General features: G+C 37.7%; 1 protein-coding gene across 8 annotated transcripts in view; it reads left to right on the top strand.

Annotated features, from left to right (window-relative positions):
- LOC105483169 (phosphodiesterase 11A) overlaps positions 1-22,254 on the top strand; it is a 510,053-nt gene that overhangs the window by 128,005 nt on the left and 359,794 nt on the right. The window contains exon 1 of one of the 8 annotated variants that reach the window (XM_071072994.1): positions 15,059-15,326. The exons of the other annotated variants lie outside the window; for them this stretch is intronic. The gene's annotated coding sequence lies outside the window, so the exon portion shown is untranslated. Of the gene's footprint in view, positions 1-15,058; positions 15,327-22,254 lie in introns of those variants that run through there. 8 annotated transcript variants of the gene reach the window in all.

Genomic DNA, 22,254 nt, shown 5'->3' with positions numbered 1-22,254 from the left:
GAGACAATAATTTTGGTATTGATTGATAGCTGCTAAGGAGAAAAAATTTCACAGAAGGAAATATGAGCACCAGTGCATTAAAGAGAAGATATATTGCTAATTTATTTTATTAATTGGTGCTACTCTGGGAGTCTGTTTTGTCATGCACTTCTGATAAGAGCTTCTAATCAGCTTCAGAACTCTTTATCTAGAAGGTCACTTTCCTAAGCTGTCAAAGTCAGTTGCCTTGCTTAGTTGACTGAAACAATCAGATTACACAGACTTGATGACTAAACTTTTTTATGTTATGGCTATACCTAGTGAACTAATAATTCTTAGTTTTCTGTCTATCTTGCAGTTCAATGATAAATTCATTGGTGCAATGTATTTCAAAATAAAAAATAATAAGAAACCCAGAACATATGAAAAAGTTTCCTTTAGTCCACCAAATAGCAAAACTCTCATGCATTTATGTTTATTTTTTGAGTAATTAATTTATCACAGTAAGTGGCTTCTTACGTTTGGTAGATGGCCTAGAGTGTGTTTTTGATTATAGCTGCTTTCTTTTCATTTATGTAATCTTTCTTTATCTTTATTCTGCATTGCAGCCTCAGACTTCTCCAGTTTTCTCAAAGCTACTTGGACTGGCTCACTTTTTAGAGTAGATGTTGGTTAAAATGTGCATCAATAGCCCATTGCTTATAGTGCCACCTTGTGGTCTTCATCCATCACTGCTGCCCACTTAACAAGCACTGCCGGTCCTCAGTGGGGCCAAATCTAAAATTAAGTTTCTTTAAGAAGTGCATCCCTAGCACGTGTAATTATTTGTTTTTAGACCACTATTGTAGAAAATCAGAGTAAAGACAAATTACAAAGTGAGAAATGACTATTATTGTGGACAAATTAGAAATAGAAACTAACCATCTCTAAATTATTTAATACTGTCAGAGGGAAAATATGTTTGCTTTATGAAGTCTGGATTTATAGTTAAATTTTTCATGATTTTTTTCTTGAGACAGGGTCTCACTCTGTAGCCCATGCTGGAGTGTAATGGCGCCATCTCGGCTCACTGCAAACTCCCCCAGGTTCAAGTGATTCTTGTGCCTCAGCCACCCAAGTAACTGGAATTACAGGTGTGTGCCACCCTGTCTGGCTAATTTTTGTATTTTTAGAGAGATGGGGTTTCACTATGTTGACCAGACTGGTCTCGAACTCCTGGCCTCAAGTGATCCATCTGCCTGCCTTGGCCTCCCAAAGTCTGGAATTACAGGTGTGAGCTACCACACCTGGCCTTGTTTTTATAGTGTAACAAGAGGCTGGTACATTTGAATTCTTTTTTTGGCTATCAAGAAACTACATTTTGCTAGCAGTTTTTAGAAGGCAAGAAATTAGGTGCCTTAAGTGTCATCTTGTGAAATATTTAATCCATTCCTCCTCATTTTGGTTCTTCTTCTGCCTTCACATTGGCATATGAATCTTTCTTCTCTGCCACACGGTTCTGTCATAGGAGGTCATTAAGGCATTTGAATGAATCAATATAGCCCTAAAAACCCTAAAAAACCTAAAACCACCAAGGTGTTGTATCCCCTACTGGCCTGCATTCTGTCCTCAGAGAGTCCTATTTTTATTTCCTTTGCTAACTAATTTGAAGTGTTTTTTAGGTTGTACCCATGATTGCAGTGTTAGAATATTAACCATAGTATGTTGCAATTTGGGGCAAAATATATATCATTTTGTAAAACATATGAAGAAATAGAGATTAATGTGTAGTGTTTGGGCATTATTTTGCATGGTGAGAGTGGGGTTACGATCAGGGTGACGGCAGAGAAAACTGGCCAATAAAAATAACAAAAGCTGGCCGGGTGCGGTGGCTCACGCCTGTTATCCCAGCACTTTGGGAGGCCAAGGCGGGCAAATCACGAGGTCAGGAGATCGAGACCATCCTGGCTAACATGGTGAAACCCTGTCTCTACTAAAAATACAAAAAATTAGCTGGGCGAGGTGGTGGGCGCCTGTAGTCCCAGCTACTCAGGAGGCTGAGGCAGGAAAATGGCGTGAACCCGGGAGGCAGAGCTTGCAGTGAGCCGAGATCGGGCCACTGCACTTCAGCCTGGGCAATAGAGAGAGACTCCATCTCAATTAAAAAAAAAAAAATTGCTTATATTACTCACTAAAGACATTTAAGGAGAAAAAAAAGAAATTAGCTGAAAAGAATTCATCTTGATTAGTAAGTATGTAATTTATATTTATTGAAGTTCCATTGAAGAGCGTTCTCTTCCATTCGTGATTAGAACAATTGAAGTTGTTAGACGATTAACACACCATTCAAAGTAAGGATACGTGCCCTTTCTCTGTGTGGTATATACTTTTGCAGGCCTAGTTGCAAAGGCCTGTGCCAGTTTTCTTTGTCTCAAGACCAGGAATCTGTAGAATGGCAAAGAAGTCAATATCCTGCCATTCCAGATTCAGCTAAGAGCATGAAGGATACTCATTAAGTTCATACCTACGTCATTACATTGAAAAGACTGAGTACTCCTTCCTTTAAAAAGAAAATAAACAGAAAATGAATCACTAGAGAAGGATATTCTACAATTTTGAAGTACTTCATGTACTAATGTCTCTCCTACAGAATATTTCTAGCAAGATAATTTCATAAATAATTGTTATAGGGTGAGTTGTGTTCCTCCCACACCCCTGCAAAAGATAAGTTGAAGTACTAACCCCAGTTCTTCAGAATGTGATTTTATTTGGAAAGAGGGTCTTTACAGAGGTAATCAAGTCAAAATGAGGTCATTAGGGTAGACCCTAATCCAATATGACTGGTGTCCTTTCAAAGGAGTCAACATGGACAGAGGGACCAATATCCACAGAGGGAAGACTCTGTGAAGAGATGCAGGGAGAATGCCATGTGAAGACTGGATTTATGCTGCCATAAACCAAAAAATGCCTGGGGATACCAGAACCTGAAGACAGCAAGGAAAGATCTTTCCTTTACAGTCTCAAAGGGAGCAGGACCCTTCTGACACCTTGATTTTAGACTTCTAGACTCTATAACTGTGAGACAATACATTTCAGTTGTTCTAAGCCATCCAATTTGTGGCACTTTGTTATAGCAGCCCTAGGAAACTAATACAGTAAATATTGGACTAGTACTTTCTGCCGTGCCCTGTGATGAGCACTTGAGAAAAATTGTCTTATTTACATCTAGCACCAACCTCTGGAAGGCTATTATTATCTTCCCAAGATACTAACAGATGAAGATAACTAGCTTACTGAGGTTAAGTAATTTTCCCAAGATCACATAGCTATTAAGTGAAGGAGCTGGGATTTGAACTGAGATTGGTTTAACTCTAGCTTCTGTTGTGTGTGTGTGTGTGTGTATCTAGTTCTCACTGGATTAAGGTCACAGCCACTTTCACACCACCCTCATATCTCATTGAGAACCACTCACCTCTATTTAGAGGAGAATTACTCCTGAAATTCACTGACAACCCCACCTTTCATGTTCAAGGGCACAAGTAAGACTCTTCATTTCTCTGACAATAAAATGTTGGAAATATTCTCTTGACTCTTTATAATTCGAAATTTATAACCTTATTGGCCTTTTCCCCCACACCTCTCAATTTATTTCTGCTTTTTTCCATCATCCAAATCAATGTAGTTTAATATGTGCAACAGAGTGAAAAATCTACATGGAGTCAATTTTCTGCTTCAAAAGAATTTCTTTTAAAAAATCCAACCAATGTCTTCATAGAAAAACTAAATAAATCTGCATTGAACTGTGTAGATGTCAGAGATACTGAACCTGGGCTAAAACTTAAAACCCAAAATTGTATCAGCGAGAATAAACCCATCATTCTGAAAGCAGCTGTCCTCCGAAGGTCAGAATAAGTGGTATATTTTTACTAATTCTTATTTCTGTGTTACAGTTTGACTCCATTCACTGATCAAAAAAACTGAGAAATAAGTTTAATTTCTAACAATGCCACAGGTTGATGCAGTTAAAAAAGGAATTACAGTTAGACCAATAGTTACACAATACAGACAGGTGATTGGACATTTGTCATAGGATATAAAAGCTAAAGCTATCAAATTAGATTTCTATTAACTCATCAGAGATAGAATTGGGAATATCAGGGTAGACTTGATTTATAATGCCTAAAATTTCTCCCTATCTGGTATTCTTAACTCGTTGGTCCACCTTAAAGCAGTAGGTTTGAAAGTTTTTTGACTGTGACCCATAGTCATGGCAATCAGGGGAGGAGTTTCAAGAAGGAGGGCTATCAGCACTGTCAACTGCTGTCGGAGAGATACTAGTGATCGTCTGGGGATGTCCATTCACACTTGAGAAATAAAGCTGTAGGAGAGATCCAAGTCCCTGGATTCCATAGAATTGAGTCGCTGCATAGCAGGAAAATCCTACCTCTTTGTAGGTGTTCCATATTTCAACAAACATTGCTGTATAGACAAACCACCAAGGCCTTAGGCAACTCACAAGACAGCATCTATGCATCCTGAACCTTGAGTTGGCTATCTCACAGCAATACAAAAATAATTACCAACCATCTATGGCTTATTTCATTTTCATTTTCTTTTTATATTGGTCACCCCCAACACATTGTTCATAAAGTAAGAAGAAGTCACTAGTTTTATATGTCAACCTAAAATAACAACAGAGACAGACTTTCCAAAAAGGAGTTTATTCAGGAATAGCAAGGGATTGCAATCCTGCTATGGTGAACCATGGACACATCCAGAGGGGCTGGGGAAAGGGGGAAGCTTTTACACATAAAAAGGAGAAATTAATGTAAGCCATTTTGAAACAAAGGCCATTGGTTACAGGGACTTGTTGCAGGGGTTGGCATTAGCTCATTGGTGGAGGTAGCTGTTTTTGGACAAATGTCCTTGTGCAAGAAGCTTATCTGGAATGCTGTGCTTTTGAGGAGTTCCTGGCATCATTTCTGTCATAGGCATACATGCAGCAAGTTCTTTTGATAAGTCCTGTTACAGGGATATGTGCATGAGGACTCTTTCTTCATGGCCTTCTGGCTCCATTTTCTTAGGGTTTGACACAAGTGACCATATTTTGGTATTGAAAATTTCTACACATATATGTGGAGATTAGAACATAAAAGGGTTAAGTGACTTGCTCAGGGCCCCACGCTAGTTAATGGTTGTCCTGTCAGGCTAGCAAGGCTCAAAAGTCCTCAGCAATTCTCCTGCCTAAAGCTGAAAGAATCAGTTTTAGGCAGTTTTTACAAAGCCATGAGCTTCATACTGCTACCTTAGCTGACTAAACTAATACTCAACTAAACTGAACTAAAATAACTGAGTAAAACACAGATCTGTCCTGAGTTGAAGAATGCCAAATAGAGACATTCTTTACTGGTCAGTCATCAGAAAATCAGACCACATTTACATATATAACTAAAATAGTCACAAAACAACACTTATCCTTACTAAGTGCAATACACTGATTTTTTTACTTTCTTTCATTTACAAAAATATACTGTACAAGACTTAATTTCATAGCCCATTTGAACTTAGAGGTATCCTTGAGTATTGTGAGTCACAGCCACATATATTTAGTGGGCTGTCAGATCTTGCCTGCTGTGCCACAGAACTCCCAAGCTGCCTTCTCCACTCTGGCCCTATCTCATTAAGCTTTCCCCATCTCTCATCAGAGCTGTTATAATAGGCACACGTTCCCTTTTCTCAGAGTAGCAGATCCAAAGCTTTTCTTCCCCATGTAAGTGCCTACCAACCTCTACCCTAGTCCCATTCATTTGGTAACTGGCTCATTGGTTACAGAGAAGGGCATCTGGTAGGAGTCCTTACCTTTGAACTTACCAGTTGGGATGCTTGTCCTAACTTAGACTGTGTCCCACTGATGTCCCTTCTTCTGTCTAGGGTCAACTCCTCCTCATATATATAGGACCCTTTGCCCACCCAGCTTCTTTATAGCTTTTTCTTCTTTCAGCTTTTTCTTCTCCTCTAACTCATTCCCCCTTGCTAACCTCTCCCCTATCATAAAACATCCTTTTTGCAATTCTGCCATTCTTTTCACATCTCTTTCTCTTTGCTTTCCTTAAAAGATAAACATCTTGAGAGAGGATTTTACACCTGATGTGGCCATTCCATCCATTTTCATTTATTCTTCACTCTAGTTTAATTTGGCTTTCTCTCCACCACTTCACTGGGTGCTTCACGGAGGTTGAGTATTACCTGTCAGACAAATCCCAGGGTGTATTTTGAGTCATTAGCTCCTCTTGGTCTTAGAGCAGTAACTGATACTCTTTGAAATCTCTCTGGCCTTCTCTCACTGTTCTTTTCCTGTCTCTCGGACCATTCTTTCTTAGGCTCCTCTTTCCTGCATGCCCTTCAGTGTCAGGGTTCTTTATGTAATCCTCTTCTACAAATGGTCTGCATTTTTAAAGTGGTCTTTTTCCTTTTCATGACATTATCTACCACTTTTACCTTGACATTTCTAAATCTCTCTTTGTAGCTCTGCTCACCTATTATACAAACCTAGCTTGATGGATTTAGCTTTTATATCCTACTGCTGGTATCACTTTCATCTAAGTGAGGAAGACAAACAAGAAAGTGATACATATTACTTACTTTCTTATGAGACTCTATTGGTGTCTAGATAATTCTATTTCTAGTTCTTATTATGCCCAGAAGTCCACAATGGGAAGTCACTACTGGATTGTCACATTATGCCTTTTATAACTGCCTTTTTTTTTTCTTTCTGAATTACTTAGAGGTTGCTATTTTCTAGAATTTTCTTTTTGAATTGTCTAGGTGTTCCCACCAGCTCTGTAATACGTTGAATGACTGGTATTATTGTCCCTTTTCTGCTATTATATTAATGGGCAGGAAGAGAAATACCCTGGTGACCTTACATAACGGGACTTATTATAAATATCAGCCTCCTCCTCCATCCTCTCTCTCTTCCTCTTCCTTCCCCCATCTCCTTCTCTCTGTCTAGACAGTGGATGACCAGTCAATAAAGGATGTCCCTATTTGGCATTCTTCAACTTGGAACAGCTCTATGTTTTAGTCAGTTATTTCAGTTTAGTTTAGTATTAGTTTAGTCAGCTAAGGTAGCAGGATGACGTTCCATGGCTTTGTGAAAAGCTGCCTAAAACTGAAAGTATCTGTGAAGGTAGGATAATTGCTAGGGACTCTTGAGCCTTCCTAGCCTGACAGGACAGCCCATTAACTAGCTGTGGGGACCTGAGCAAGTCAGTTAGTCCTCATGAGTTCTAATATCCATATATGTAAACTACTGACTTCTCCTTCCTACTTCATGAGTAGTTTGTATGGGAGAAAATCAATATGAAAAGAAAAGGAAAAGTAAATATACTGTAGGTGGCTGGTAACTATTTTTGTATTGTTATGAAATAGCCGGCTCAAGGTTCACATGCATAGCTGCTGTCTTGTGAGTTGCCTAAGGCCTTGCTAATGGGTAGTTTTTCTATACAGCAATGTTTGTTGGAACATGAAGAGGTAGGGTTTACTTGTTATGCAGCTTCTTAATCCTATAGAATCCAGGGACTTGTATCTCTCTCACAGCTTTATTACTCAAGTGTGAATGGATATCCCCAGATGACTATTTTAATCAAACAATGGTAACTACATTTGCTTCAATAAATAATGATCCCCAGATATCAAGTTATCATGGTCATCCTTTTAATCTCTCTGAAGCAGTTGACGGTGCTGATAGCCCTCCTTCCTGGAACTCCTCCCCTGACTGCCATGACTCCATGCTGTAAGACTCTGGTCCACTGCCTGCCTCAGTCTTCCCCTGTTGTATCTCCCATGGTTCACTTCTTTTACCTTCTTTTATCTTGAAGTGGTGGTGTCTCCAAAGTTGCTGTCTTCTGCTTTCCCTTCTGTTCTACACTCTATCCCTTGGGAGTCTCATTAGTGTACATGATTTCAGCTAACACTTTTAGGCTAAACCTAGGTCACTAGACTTATTTGACTTTTGAAGCTCCAAGGCTCCACAGGTCATTTCTGTTTGGATCTTCTGCTGGCTTCTCAAATGCTACATACCCTGAATCAAACTCACTAACTTCCTCTGCTTGTGCCCTGAGTTTCATCATCCTCTTGAGTTTTCTGTGTTGGTCAGTTTTTCAACTACTTGGCTAGAGGCATTGGCATCATCCTTGATTCTGCTCCTCCCTCTAATCTCATGCCTATATGTAACTAATCAGATAGAGTCAAAGTCTATCGATGTGACCTAGAAATGACTCTTGGATCTATAAACTTTAAAAATGAGAGTTTATATTTCTGCATTCTTCATTCTTGCTCTCTCTATGAACTACTATTGCTAGAATTACATTTTTACAGTCCTAATGTTAACGTGTCAGTTTAAATATTTGACAGCTCTCTATTGCTTCTAGCATAAAACCAAACCTTTTTAACATGGCGTTTGAATGGTTTCAGGATTGAGTCTCAACTACTTCTCGAGTCTCTAGACAAATTGCGCATATGTTTCAAGCTTGATTTACGTTGGAATTTTTGCCATTTACGGTACTCGAAATGCATATTCCCGGCTCGTTATCTTTGCTTATTCAATTCCTTTAGTCCAGAATTCATTGAAAGTCACTAATGTTCATTAAAGTTCCCCATATAATACCATTCAATAAATGTTTCTTGGATTGAAATGTCATTAATAACTTCCCTTCTGAGCATAAACGTGAAAGCAGAGGTCAATTTTTTTTCAACATTGTATGTCCAGTAATTAGCAGAATGCCAAATGCATAGTAGATATTCAAAAATATTTACTTGGAAATAAAATCTTTAGAATGACTAGTCTGCATGGTTATATGCGTTTTTAATGCCCATTTATTCCCTAGGAGATACAAAGTAGTGAAATATATAGTTAAAAACATAAAATCAGCATTCTTTACTGTCCACTGGCATGATTTGTGGGGGAGAATGGCTACTTACAAGATTAGTACTGACATAATTAGTTGCAAACCCCTCTTTTAGTCACTAAGATTTGTTGATAATAATGAACATTTATAGGGAGAGGCTTACTTACATTTTTTTCTTTACATAAAATTTTGCGCATATAGGAATCATAGGTTTCAGTATCATATATTACAGGGCACATCTCTGTTCCTTGATTTCTATTAGTACAGCTTCACAATATAGTGCCCATGAAACACTGAGTGTTTAAACCTATATCAACATTAACAGTGAAATTATGGGTATAATGCAAACACTGGATAGGTTTATTTTATTTTATTTTACTTTAAGTTCTAGGATACATGTGCAGAATGTGCAGGTTTGTTACATAGGTATACATGTGCCATGGTGGTTTGCTGCACCTATCAACCCATCATCTAGGTTTTAAGCCCCGCATGCATTAGGTATTTCTCCTAATGCTATCCCTCCCCTTGCCTCCGAACTCCTGACAGGAACCAGTGTGTGATATTCCTCTCCCTGTGTCCCTGTGTTCTCATTGTTCAACTCCCACTTAGAGTGAGAACATGCAGTGTTTGGCTTTCTGTTCCTGTGTTAGTTTGCTGAGAATGATGGCTTCCAGCTTCATTCATGTCCCTGCAAAGGACATGAACTCATTGTTTTTTATGGTTGCATAGTATTCCATGGTGTATATGTACCACATTTTCTTTATCGAGTCTATCGTTTATAGGGATTTGGGTTGGTTCCAAGTCTTTGCTATTGTTAATAGTGTTGCAATAAACATACAGGTGCATGTGTTCTTATAGTAGAATGATTTATAATCCTTTGGGCATATACCCAGTAATGGGATTGCCGGGTCAAATGATATTTCTGGTTCTAGATCTTTGAGGAATCACCACACTGTCTTACACAATGGTTGAACTAATTCACACTCCCACCAACAGTGTAAAAGTGTTCCTATTTCTCCACAGCCTCACCAGCATCTGTTGTTTTCTGACTTTTAAATAACTGCCATTCTAACTGGTGTGAGATGGTATTTCATTGTGGTTTTGATTTGCATTTCGCTAGTAATGGTGAGCTTTTTTTTCATATGTTTGTTGAGAGTTTTTAATAATGGAAAAATTGGTTCATCCTATAGGAATTTATTTGACTGCATACGAGTATTTTCACCTGAATTGTTTGCTTTTTAAAATAGTTATTTAAGCTTCAGTTTATTTGGAATTGTATATAGTAGTTCTTTGTTACCTTCTCAACTAGTGAGCATCACTTAGGAGAGCATCAGAATTATAAATTTTCTTTAGTTTACTATAGAAAAAACAATTTCTACCTTAGCATAATTTCTGTGATCTAGATAAAATAGGAATCAATACAAATCTACTAAAAAGGAGAAATATTTGTCTTTTTAACTGGCGTTGCCTGAACAAATTATTTTATTGCTTTGAGAACCACAGGGAAGACTAATTGGTGTTGACATAAAAATAAATATTTACATTGATAAACCTTGATTTATTAGGAGAAAAAATAATATTTTACAGTTTAGAGTCAGAATAAATACAGTCTGGTTTTTTTATTTTTATTTTTTGTCTTTGTTACCTTGTTACCAAGGTGTAGGGGATAAATAAGAATTAGCACCTCATCTGAGAATCACCTAATCACCACTCTCCCAGTTGAGAGGGTATGAGAAAGTGATTAAAAGCATCGATATTGAAATCAATCAGATTGTGGCTTGAATTATAATTTATTATCTGTGTGATGTTGGACTAATTGCTGAATCTCTCTCAGACTCAATTTCTGCATTCATGAAATTGGTATTCATTTATTCATTTGTTTATTCAATTATTCAATAAAATAAGCAAAAATACATTTGTCATCATGGAATTTACATCCAATATGGAAATAATAACAGTACCTAGCTTCTACAGTTGTTGTGGGAATTAGCTGATAAATGCAGATAAACTGCTTAGCACAATGCCCAGCACCTAGTACATCTAATAAATTAGAGAAAGTGACTAGTATAGTTTGACACACATATAGAAGAGGTGCTTGTGTGGGAATAGGTGCTTGTGTGGGAATGGGCCCTGGAGAGATAGTAGATTGGGGCCAGATTTTAGAGGCTAAGGTTTATTCAATACTTACTACTGTCAGTCTATACTAGGTGCTTTAAGCTTGCAACAATCCTGTGAGGCAGATATTGGAAATTAACATTTATTCAATCATTCCTTCATTCAATCAAAAAACCTTTATTATAAACACAATCAGAAGTGACAAAGGAGGCTGGGCATGGTCACTCACACCTGTAATCCCAACACTTTGGGAGGCCGAGGTGGGTGGATCACCTGAGGACAGGAGTTCAAGAGCAGCCTAGACAACATGGCAAAACCCTGTCTCTACTAAAACTATAAAAAATTAGTTGGGTTTGGTGGTACATGCTTGTAATCCCAACTACTTGGGAAGTTGAGGCAGGAGAATCTCTTGAACCCAGGAGGCAAAGGTTGCAGTGAGCCAAGATCATGCCACTGTACTCAAGGCTGGGCAACACAGGGAGAGTCAAAAAAAGAAAAGAAAAAAGAAATGACAAAGGAGACATTACTACCAACCCCATAGAAACACAAAAACCCTCAGAGACTATTACAAACATCTCTAGACACACAAACTAGAAACCTAGGAGAAATGGATAAATTCCTAGAAACATACAGGAAGGAACCAGTAAACAATTGAAACCCTGAACAGACTGATAATGTGTTCCAAAACTGAACCAGTAATAAAAGCCTACCAACCAGAAAAAACCTTGAATTAGATGGATTCACAGCCAAATTTTACCAGATGTATAAAGAAGAGCTGGTACCAATTCTACTGAAACTATTCCAAAAAACTGAGAAGAAGAACTCCTTCCTAACTCATTCTATGAGGTCAGTGTCATTCTGTTACAAAAACCTTACAGAGACACAAGAAAAAAAGAAAACTTCAGGCATACATCCCTGATGAACATAAATACAAAAATTCTCAACAAAATACTAGCAAACTGAATCTAGCAGTATATCAAAAAGCTAATCCACTATGACCAAGTAGGCTTTATTTCTGGAATGCAAGGTTGGTTCAACGTGTGCACATCAATAAATGTGATTCATCACATCAGCAGAATTAAAAACAAAACCACCAGATCATCTTACAGACACAGAAAAGGCTTCCAATAAAATTGAACATCCCTTCATGTTAAAAAAAAAAAACCACCTCTATAAACTAGGCATTGAAGGAACATACTTCAAAATAATAAGAGCCATCTATGACAAACCCACAGCCAACATCATACTAAATGAGCAAAAACTGGAAGTATTCCCCTTGAGAACTAGAACAAGACAGGAATGTCCACTCTCATTACTCCTATTCATCATAGTACTGGAAGTCTCAGCCAAAGCAATCAGACACGAGAAAGAAATAAAAGACATCCAAATAGGAAGAGAGGAAGTCAAACTATTTCTTTTCCCAGATGATATGATTTTATACCTAGAAAATCCCATACTCTCTGCTCCAGAGCTCCTAGGTCTGATAAACAACTTCAGCCAAGTTTCAGGATACAAAATCAATGTACAAAAATCAGTAACATTTCTATACACCAGCAATGTCCAAACTGAGAGCCAAATCAAGAACACAAGGTCATTAACAATAGCCACACAGAAAATAAAACACCTAGGAATACAGCTGTCTAGGAAGGTAAAAGATCTCTGCAATGTGAATTTCAAAACTCTGCTGAAAAAAATCAGAAACAACAAATACAAATGGAAAAACATTCCATGCTTATGGATTGGAAGAATCAATCATTAAAATGGCTATACTGCTCAAAGCAGTTTACAGATTCAATGCTATTCCTATCAAACTACCAATTACATTTTTCACAGAATTAGAAAAAACTATTTTAAAATTCATATGGAACCAAAATGACCCCAAATAACCAAAGCAATACTAAGCAAAAAGAACAAAGCTGGAGGCATCACACTACCTGACTTCAGTCTATATGACAAGGCTACATAACCAAAACAGCATGGTACTGATACAAAGAGAGACAAATAAACCAATGGAACAGGTTAGAGAACACAGAATTAAAGCCACACACCTACAACTATCTGATCTTTGACAAAGTTGTCAAGAACAGGCAATGGGGAAAGGACTGTCTATTCAATAAATGGTGCTGGAATAACTGGTTAACCATATGCAGAAGAATGAAACTGGACCCCTTCATTTCACCATATATAAAAATCAACTCAAGATGGATTAAAAAGTTAAATGTAAAACTTAAAACTATAAAATCCCTAGAAAAAAACCTAGGAAATACTATTCTGGACATAGATCTTGACAAAGATTTTATGACCAAGACTCCAAAAGCAATTGCAACAGAAAAATTGACAAGTGGGAACTAATTACAGAGCTTCTCCACAGCAAAAGAAACTATCAACAGAGTAAACAGACAATCTACAGGATGGGAGAAAATATTTGCAAACTATGCATCTGACAAAGACCTAATTTGCAGAATCTTTAAGGAACTTAAACAAATTAGCAAGCAAAAAGCAAACAATACCATTAAAAAATGGGCAAAGTACCTGAACAGACACTTCTCAAAAGAAGACATACACATGGCCAGCAAGCATATGAAAAAAAGCTCAGCAACACTAATCATTAGAAATGCAAATCAAAACCACAATGTGATACCGTCTCACACCACTCAGAATAGCTCCTCTTAAAACATCAAAAAATAACGAGTGCTGGTGAGGTTGCAGAGAAAAAGGAACACTTATACACTGCTGGTGGGAATGTAAATTAGTTCAGCCATTAAGGAAAGCAGTTTGGAGATTTCTCAAAGAACTTAGAACCAGCATTTGACCCTGCAACCCTATTACTGGGTATATACCCAAAGGAATAGAAATCATTTTACCATAAAGACACATACACATGCATGTTCATCTCAGCACTAGTCACAATAGCAAAGATACAGAATCAACTTAAATGTCCATGAGTGATGGACTGGATAAAGAAAATGTGGTTCATATACACCATGGAATACGATGCAGCCTTAAAAAAATGAGATTGTGTCATTTGCAGCAACATGGATGGAGCTGGAATCTATTATCCTAAGCAAATTAACACAGGAACAGAAAACCAAATACCACATGTTCTCACTTTTAAGTAGAAGCTAAGCATTGAGAACACATGGACACAAGAAGGGAACAATAGGCACTAGAGCCTATTTGAGGGTGAAGGGTTGGAGAAAGGTGAAGATCAAAAAACTACCTATCAGGCAGTGTGCTCATTACCTGGGTGATGAAATAACCGGTACAACAAATCCCTGTGACATGCAATTTACCCATGTAGCAAACCTGCATATGTAGCCCCTGAACCTAAAATAAAAGTTGGAAAGAAAAAATAATAGAGTTAAGTACTAAATACACAATCAACTAAATAGCTAAAAGTTTAATATGATTAACTCGGAGAAATAGATATGCGTATTATATATTTGGGGGATTGATGGATAGAAGGTAACGCTTCTTTTAAAAATAAATCTTGAGGTTGCACTGAGCTGAGATGGCGCCACTGCACTCCAGCCTCTGTGACAGAGCAAGACCCTGTCTCAGTAAAAAACCAACCAACCAAACAAAACAGAAATAAAATAAATCCCGTTGATTATTTGACTTTTTCAAGTTATTTGTGTGTATCACTTGGAAAATAATATAAATTAAATAATATACAGTAATTTTAAAAAACAGCCATTATTGAGGATCTTTCTATACCAGGCATTGTGCTAGGCACTGGAGATAAGAAGATGGGTAAGACTCAGGGCCTCCCTTGCTGAATCCACTCACGATGACAGTTCAGTGAAAGGCATGCTGTGGTAGAGTAAAGCAGAGTACTTCCCCAGCACCTAACCCAGTCTGAAGGGGTGCAGCTGGATGGTGGAGGCCACTGGAAACATCTCAAGCTTGGGTTACAAAATGGCTCCAGTTCTCAAGCAGCCACCCTACCCCATCCTCAAGTTTTATTTGTGGCTTTCTAGATACTCTCTGGAAAGCTGCCCTATACTTGTGCTCTAGGATAAGAGCTATTTTCAGATATCATATTTCTGCAAACAGATTTCAAGAGAGAAGCAGAGAATAGGGAAAGAATGGGTTGGGAGTTTCTCTGGATCTGCTCTCTCACCTTGCAAGTGGACCAGGGGAGAGTAGTACTTGGGTAGCTGAACTGTGGCTGGGTGCAGGCAAGGAGTGGGCCTATTCACTTCACTGGACTTGAGTTTATCTTTGTAAGTTGGGAAAATAACTTTTCCTTGGAGTCATTTTTCATATACTCAAAGGAATTATAGTAGAAGACTTTAAAGATCTGCTCCTGCTCTGATATCTCATAATTCTCCATGGAGGAGGGTAGGTCACCATATCGTAATGCTTATTTGGGGGTATGTGGAATGCAAAGTTACACTAGCACACACTTAGGTCTGTTTCTCGTTGAGGTTTCCTCTGGAATCTGTATAGAGCTCATCCTGAAGATACGGAAATATTGGTGTTTTGAGGGAATGAGTGAAGAAATTGTCTGAGGAGGAACCTTTATAAATTTAGTGGAAGATATTTAATCATTTGGAAGCAGTAGATTTTAGTTTCTTATTTTTCTCTCTCTGAAATAGTTAAAGGACATAGATAACAGAAAGCCTATTGACTGCCAGATTTTATTTATTTTTCCTACAGAAGGCACAGGGATCTGGAATAATTCCCACCATCTCAACTAGTTTCTCTATTTACTTTGTCTTAAAAATTCTTCTTGGCAACTTTTCTTTTGAAAATTAAAACTTTGATCTTTGGGAAGTAACAGTTCAGAATGTTTTTTTTTTTTTTTTAAATGGCATTTGGATACAGTATTAACCAAACTTCCAGTTCAAATCAGAAAATTTCTGAGATTTTTTTGAGATTTTTTTCTTTAGCTTTTTATTATCTCCCCCTGTGTTACTTGTGTTTGTTTTTATGATAAAGCACGCTTTAATTTGTCTAATAAATATATTCCTGAAATAGGAGTCAAGCTGCATTTAAAATGTTGTTAGGATTTGTTGTTCAAATGGCCACTACTCTGAATTTATTTTGCAATGTAACTTATCTGGCCCTAATTTATCTTTCATGTATGCTTGGATTTTAATTTATTTGGTTTGTCTAAAGCAAGGCATATCAGTTAACTATTGGATCTATTCCTGTTTATTACTCTCATAAAATCTAGAGCTATCACTTTAAAATTTTAAAATCCAGAATCTCATGTGATTAGCACTGTTCCTGTTAATAGCGATGTAGTTTTCCTTTATTTATAATATATTTTATATCCATGATAGTGTACTGTATAATTTCATTATATAAATAAATGGGCTTATTAAGTTTGAGTATTTTCATTTTACTGATTGTATAACTATAAATTGTGACTAGGGATATTGATACATTTGTGGACATTTATTCACTGAACAAATATTTATTTAATGCCTACCAAGTGCAACACACTGGACTGAAAACACGGTGGAATGTGAAGTATAATATATAACCTTCTTTAGGAAGTTACAGTATATTCGGAGAAATAGATATACACAATAATAAGTTACTGATGCAAGGCTTAAATTGCAATATGAGATGACAACTTAAAAGTAGCATTTCCCGAACTGAGGTATGTGAGATAATTTTAGGTAGTAGGCATAGACAAACTTTTTTTTTTTTTTTTGAGACAGAGTCTCACTCTGTCACCCAGGCTGGTGTGCAGTAGTGTGATCTTGGCTCACTACAACTTCTGCCTCCTGGGATCAAGAAATTCTCCTGCCTCAGCCTCCCAAGTAGCTGAGATTACAGGTGCATGGCACCGCACTCGACTAATTTTTGTGTTTTTAGTAGAGATGCGATTTCATCATTTGGCCAGGCTGGTCTTGAACTTCTGACCTCAGCCTCCCAAAGGGCTGGGATTACAGGCATGAATCACTATGCCCGGCTTACACAGACAAACATGTTTATATTAATGGTTATATTTACAATTATTTTCAATTTATGTCAAATGTTATTGACTTTCCATTATGGTCATGATCTAAAATTTCCTATAAAATTAAATGTAAGTAAAAATGTGAGAATTGGTTTCAACAAAACGATAAAGACCAAAACATAACAGGTAGTATGTGAATATGGGAAAAAATAGTGAAGGGTATGTGAATACTGAGATTTGGGAGTCTGTTGAAAGAAATGTCATACAGTTATTTGTAACAAGGCATGTTGCCGGTGATACAGCCTCTATACTAGAGAAGGAAAGGTCTCAGCAAGCTGGGATGTCAGGCCAGGCTCCATGAAGACTTGAGACTGGGCAGAGAGAAGGGTGAGCTTCACGCCTTAGGTGAGATTCTCACTGATTGAAAAGAAAAAAACCTGGAGGCGAGAATTCACATTCTCTTCTGGGACAGAGAAAGAGTTTGGAGTAGAGGTTCTGTGTAGGAGTGGATGGGAGGAGAGGCTGAAGATATCAACTGGAGAGAGGAAAATTATACAGGACATTGAATGTTGGGCTGAGAAACCTGGACTCTTCCTGCTGTTTGTAGGAGGAAGCATGTTACTCAGTTTGGGGGCAGCATCCTGGAGGAATGATCAGGAAGGTTCTGAAAAGCCATCTTGATCACATATATGTCTCTTAGCATGAGATTCTCAATATTGTAATTACTGAAGCATTTGCTATCTGGTATTGATATCTCCTTTACCACTGACCGTGGTTCTGCATCAACTTTGACCTGAAAGACCAACCAGTCAGGAGGCAACATTAGGATGTATGTGGATCCATTTAAAGGGGTCATGTCTAGGACAAGACTAGACTAGTATTAAATATGAGATGCTGGGCAGCCCAAGACAACTTTCCATAGTTTTGCTTAGGGCACACCTATTTTCTCTAAATAGCTATGTTGTACATGCAAAAGAGTTGTAATTAATGTGTTACGTTAGATTTGTTTTCATGTGCTTCATTTTTTTTCTTCTTGACTTGGCAGCTTTTCTGTTTTAGACAATTATACATGAATATGGAAAATCTCAAGTTCCCTTCTATATAATTTGCTTTAGTTCTCTCATGGGGGCAGCCTGGGCATTTTTAGCAACCTGGGAGTAGTTCTTCTAAGTTTATTCTGAAGTATGTTTACATACAAGTTTGGCTATAAAAAAGTAGACATGAAATGACTCTAATGTTTTATAATGAAACTCAATTTCAAAAAATATTCATAATGAAAACCATTATTAATTCTACTATTTAGTTGAAATTTTTTTCATTCCCAATGAGTTTCAAAATGGTACCTTTAGCTGCTTCTTTGATACACAATGGTATCAAAGTGGAACTATTTTCAAATTGTCTTCTGTCTTCTAGGTGGATGAAAAGGAGAACTTTGGTTTCCCATCTCTATTTCAATTAGAGTTTTAAAGTCCGCTTTAATTTATTTTTATATCTATTCTCTGATGACACTTTGAAACTCTAAAATAATGATGAAAAAGATAATGGAAACTCTAAGCGATGGGGAACTTTCCTAAGTTATCCAGGGATCAAAAAAATAATGACAGTGATTGCTCATCAACCCTGCCAGGAGGTGCTGGGCTAATTCTAAACCTTTAGTTATGTATCAATAAGCAAGTACATCACTGTGTAAGCTGGGGTTAATGCTTAGCTACTTAGGAAAAAAAAGAGTGTGAATTTTATTGTTACTTTATTAAAAGAATAGTATAATTATTTATTCTAATAATAAACATTAACCAGTATTTCTAATACTGAAAATTTTGAAGGTGTTACAATTGGAGTAAAATTTAAAGAAATATAATATAGAATCTTCTCACCAATACTTAATAAACCTGTATCTCCTTGCATCCCTATCTAAATCCAACTCTACTTGATTTGAGTTTTGGATATCCAATTGATATATCAAATTTTAGGCCTCTTTGCAACCTATTTTCTCCAAAGCCTTTCCTATTCCAATAAAGGACCACACCATTCCCCCAATTGTTCAGCCCTCAAATCTTTTTCTTATTACTCAAATTAATCAATTCATCAGCAAATCCCTGTTGGCTTGAAAAATATCCCAGTCTCTCCTTTCTCTCTGTTTATACAGTTACCATCCTGATCATGATCCAAGCCACCCTCATTTCTTGTCTGGACTATTGGTATAACCTCCTGTTGGGTCCTCCTGATTCCACTAGTGCTCCATAACCATGTATTCTCTTTAGGGTAGCCAGAGAGATACTTTAAAACTGTAGATCAGATCATGGCCCTTTTATGCATTAAAAAACTGCCACAGGCACTTTTGGCACTGTATCCAAATTCTCAGCCCTGGCTTCCAAGGTCCTACATGATCTAGGTCTGTCTTCCTTTGAGACACCTTTCCGTCTTCTTTCCATCATGTTCAACACTCTCCAGCCATAGGGATTTTTCTGTTCCTGACACATACCAAGCTCATTTCAGTCTTAAGGTTGTTACACGTCTTCATTCCTCTTCTTGGCTCTGGTTTCCAGATCAGCTTCTTCTTGTCACTCAATACCCCTTCCCTGGGAGATCTTTTCCAAGTTAGTCCCTTGACCTTCAAGTTACTCTTTTCTTATAGCAGCACGATTATCTCATTCATTTACTTGTTTATTGCCCATCTCTACCTCCTCCACTGTGGTGTGTAAGCTACTAGAGAACAGCAGCCTTATCTTCATGGGAATTTCTCATTCCCAATAATTAGCACAGTGCCTGGAATGTAATAGGGGCTCAATAAATTTTGTTCAATTAGTTAATCTATTAATTCAGCATTTTTCTCCTTTTATTTCATAAATTTAAGGAGACAAATCTTTAGTTATTTTTCTCAGTTTCTTTCAGTTTGCTCTTACTATTATATCAATCTCTAACTCTGGAATTATGTGGAGAGGCAGGAAAAAATAGCACTTTCCTCTACTAAATCCATCTCTGAGAGTTGCTCAGTTTAAGGAATTATGTCCTTTCCTTAAGGTTTGATTCTGATGAAATTCACCTTGAAGTTTTAGCATTTCTCTTTTGATAGCCATTCTCTGCACTTCCTTCACTGTGCAGAAACCAAAAGAGGGAGATTAATTAATCCCAGTGTGCACAAGAATGATATTCCATGATTGTCTCTTTAAGTTTACAAGGGTGTAACTAACCCTCTTCGCCTTATCTTATTTCCATTTGTGGATATAGATTTGTTAGTCTGAATTTTCTTTCCACATCCAAAATAAAATATACTTGTTCGACAGTTAAATAAAACTGCACAAACACTTAAAGCAGAGATAAAATGCAAGTAGTTTCACAAAGGGCTTGCGCTATTCTTGGGATGACCTTGTGCTGCTCACGAACATCCCTCCGTCAAGGCCATTTACCAGATCCTTCTACATCCTTGTATGTACTAAGGAGGAAAAAGCATGCTGCAATACTTTGTGTACTAGAGGATTCTATTTATTTTTTAAAATGCATTGAGGCTGGGCACGGTGGCTCATGCCTGTAATTGCAGCACCTTGGGAGGCTGAGGCAGGTGGATCACCTGAGGTTAGGAGTTCGAGAGCAGTCTAGCCAACACGATAAAACCCCATGTCTACTAAAAATACAAAAATTAGCAGGGCCCGGTGGCGCACACCAACTACTTGGGAGGCTGAAACAGGAGAATCGCTTGAACGCGGGAGGGGAGGTTGCAGTGAGCCAAGTTTGTGCCACTGCACTCCAGCCTGGGCAACAGCGTGAGACTCTGTCTCAAAAAAAAAAAAAAAGAGGCATTGGAAAAACAGAGGTAGAGGATAGAGGAATGTATAGGTAGGTTTTCAACAAACAGTTTTGGAATTATGGTTTTTTTTGTATTCTTTTTATCTTTGAAGGCTTTCTAGATTTTTTTTTTTTTTTTTTTGGAGACGGAGTCTCACTGTGTCGCCCAAGCTGGAGTGCAGTGGCGGGATCTCGGCTCACTGCAAGCTCCGCCTCCTGGGTTCACGCCATTCTCCCGCCTCAGCCTCCGAGTAGCTGGGACTACAGGCGCCCGCCACCATGCCCGGCTAGTTTTTTTTTGTATTTTTAGTAGAGACGGGGTTTCACAATGTTAGCCAGGATGGTCTCGATTTCCTGACCTCGTGATCCACCCGCCTCAGCCTCCCAAAGTGCTGGGATTACAGGCTTGAGCCACCGCGCCCGGCCGGCTTTCTAGATTTTAAAACAATAACATGTATTGCTCTTGTTTATTATTCTTACTACTTTTCTAATCATAAAAAAGAATACTGTTTAAAAGAAAATTATTGTAACTAAAACCCAAAGGTGGTTGTGAGCAGCCAACCCTCTGGCACCTTTGTGTGTGACAAGAGAGGGCCTGCATCTCTTGTCTCTAATAACCTGGAGAATCACATAGCTCAATGGGCTCCGTTTTATTTTCTGGTTTAGAAAAGCTGGTTTCAGGTTCACAACTGGGTTTGAAGTGTAATTCTTTTCCAGACAAAAGTGGTTTAAAAATCACAATGTACTACATAATGGAATTTCTTTTCTTCCTGAGCAACATTACCCAGGGGAAGTTTTTTGTTTTGTTTTGTGTTGTTGTTTTTAGGATTTAAAAAATTACTTCCATTGAATTGATAATGTTTGGTTCCATGAAAAGAAACACTATTGAATTTAACAGTTCTAACCATGGAAGTTCTGAGACCATTGAAAATAAAGAATTAAAGTTTACCATCTTCTTTATCCTTTTTTGTTGGGAGAAATAGCATATATTATATACAGTGCTGAGTTTTTAAGAAAGGCGGAAATATTTGTACATTTATGTTCTCTTGTGCTAGGAGAAGCCAGTGCAGTTGATGACATCATTTTAAGTACGTTGCTGCTGCAAGTCTGATCAATGGACCAGCCCCTTGTTAGAAATGCAGAATCTCAGGCCATTGCAGACCTACTGGCTGTTTAACCAGCTCCTCAGTGTCTCTTAGACACGTTAATTGGGAAGCACTGTCCTAGACTACTTTGGGAATTTCCAGGTCCTAACTGCTACACCTCTAGTTTCATTTATTGCCCTTTCTCCTTTTCATCTTTTATCACTCATGACCAATAACTTATGGAGAAGTCTGTAAAGCAGGACTTCTTAACCTGGAATCTGTGAACTCTCAGGGAATTGTGGGTGATTTGTGAACCCACTGAAATTCTACATAAAATTATGTATGTATATACATACTCAGCTTTCATTAAATTCTCAGGAAGCAAACAAACAAAAAAAAGCCATTCCAGGCTATAAAAGCATAAATGCCACCATGCTTGTCATTAAAACATGGAATTGGATGACTCTTGTAGTTACAGAATTATTAT

This window comes from Macaca nemestrina, chromosome 11, assembly GCF_043159975.1.
Source record: "Macaca nemestrina isolate mMacNem1 chromosome 11, mMacNem.hap1, whole genome shotgun sequence".
NCBI lineage: Eukaryota > Metazoa > Chordata > Mammalia > Primates > Cercopithecidae > Macaca > Macaca nemestrina.
Note: the sequence above shows the minus strand (reverse complement) of the source record. Positions and strands in the feature narration are given on the sequence as shown.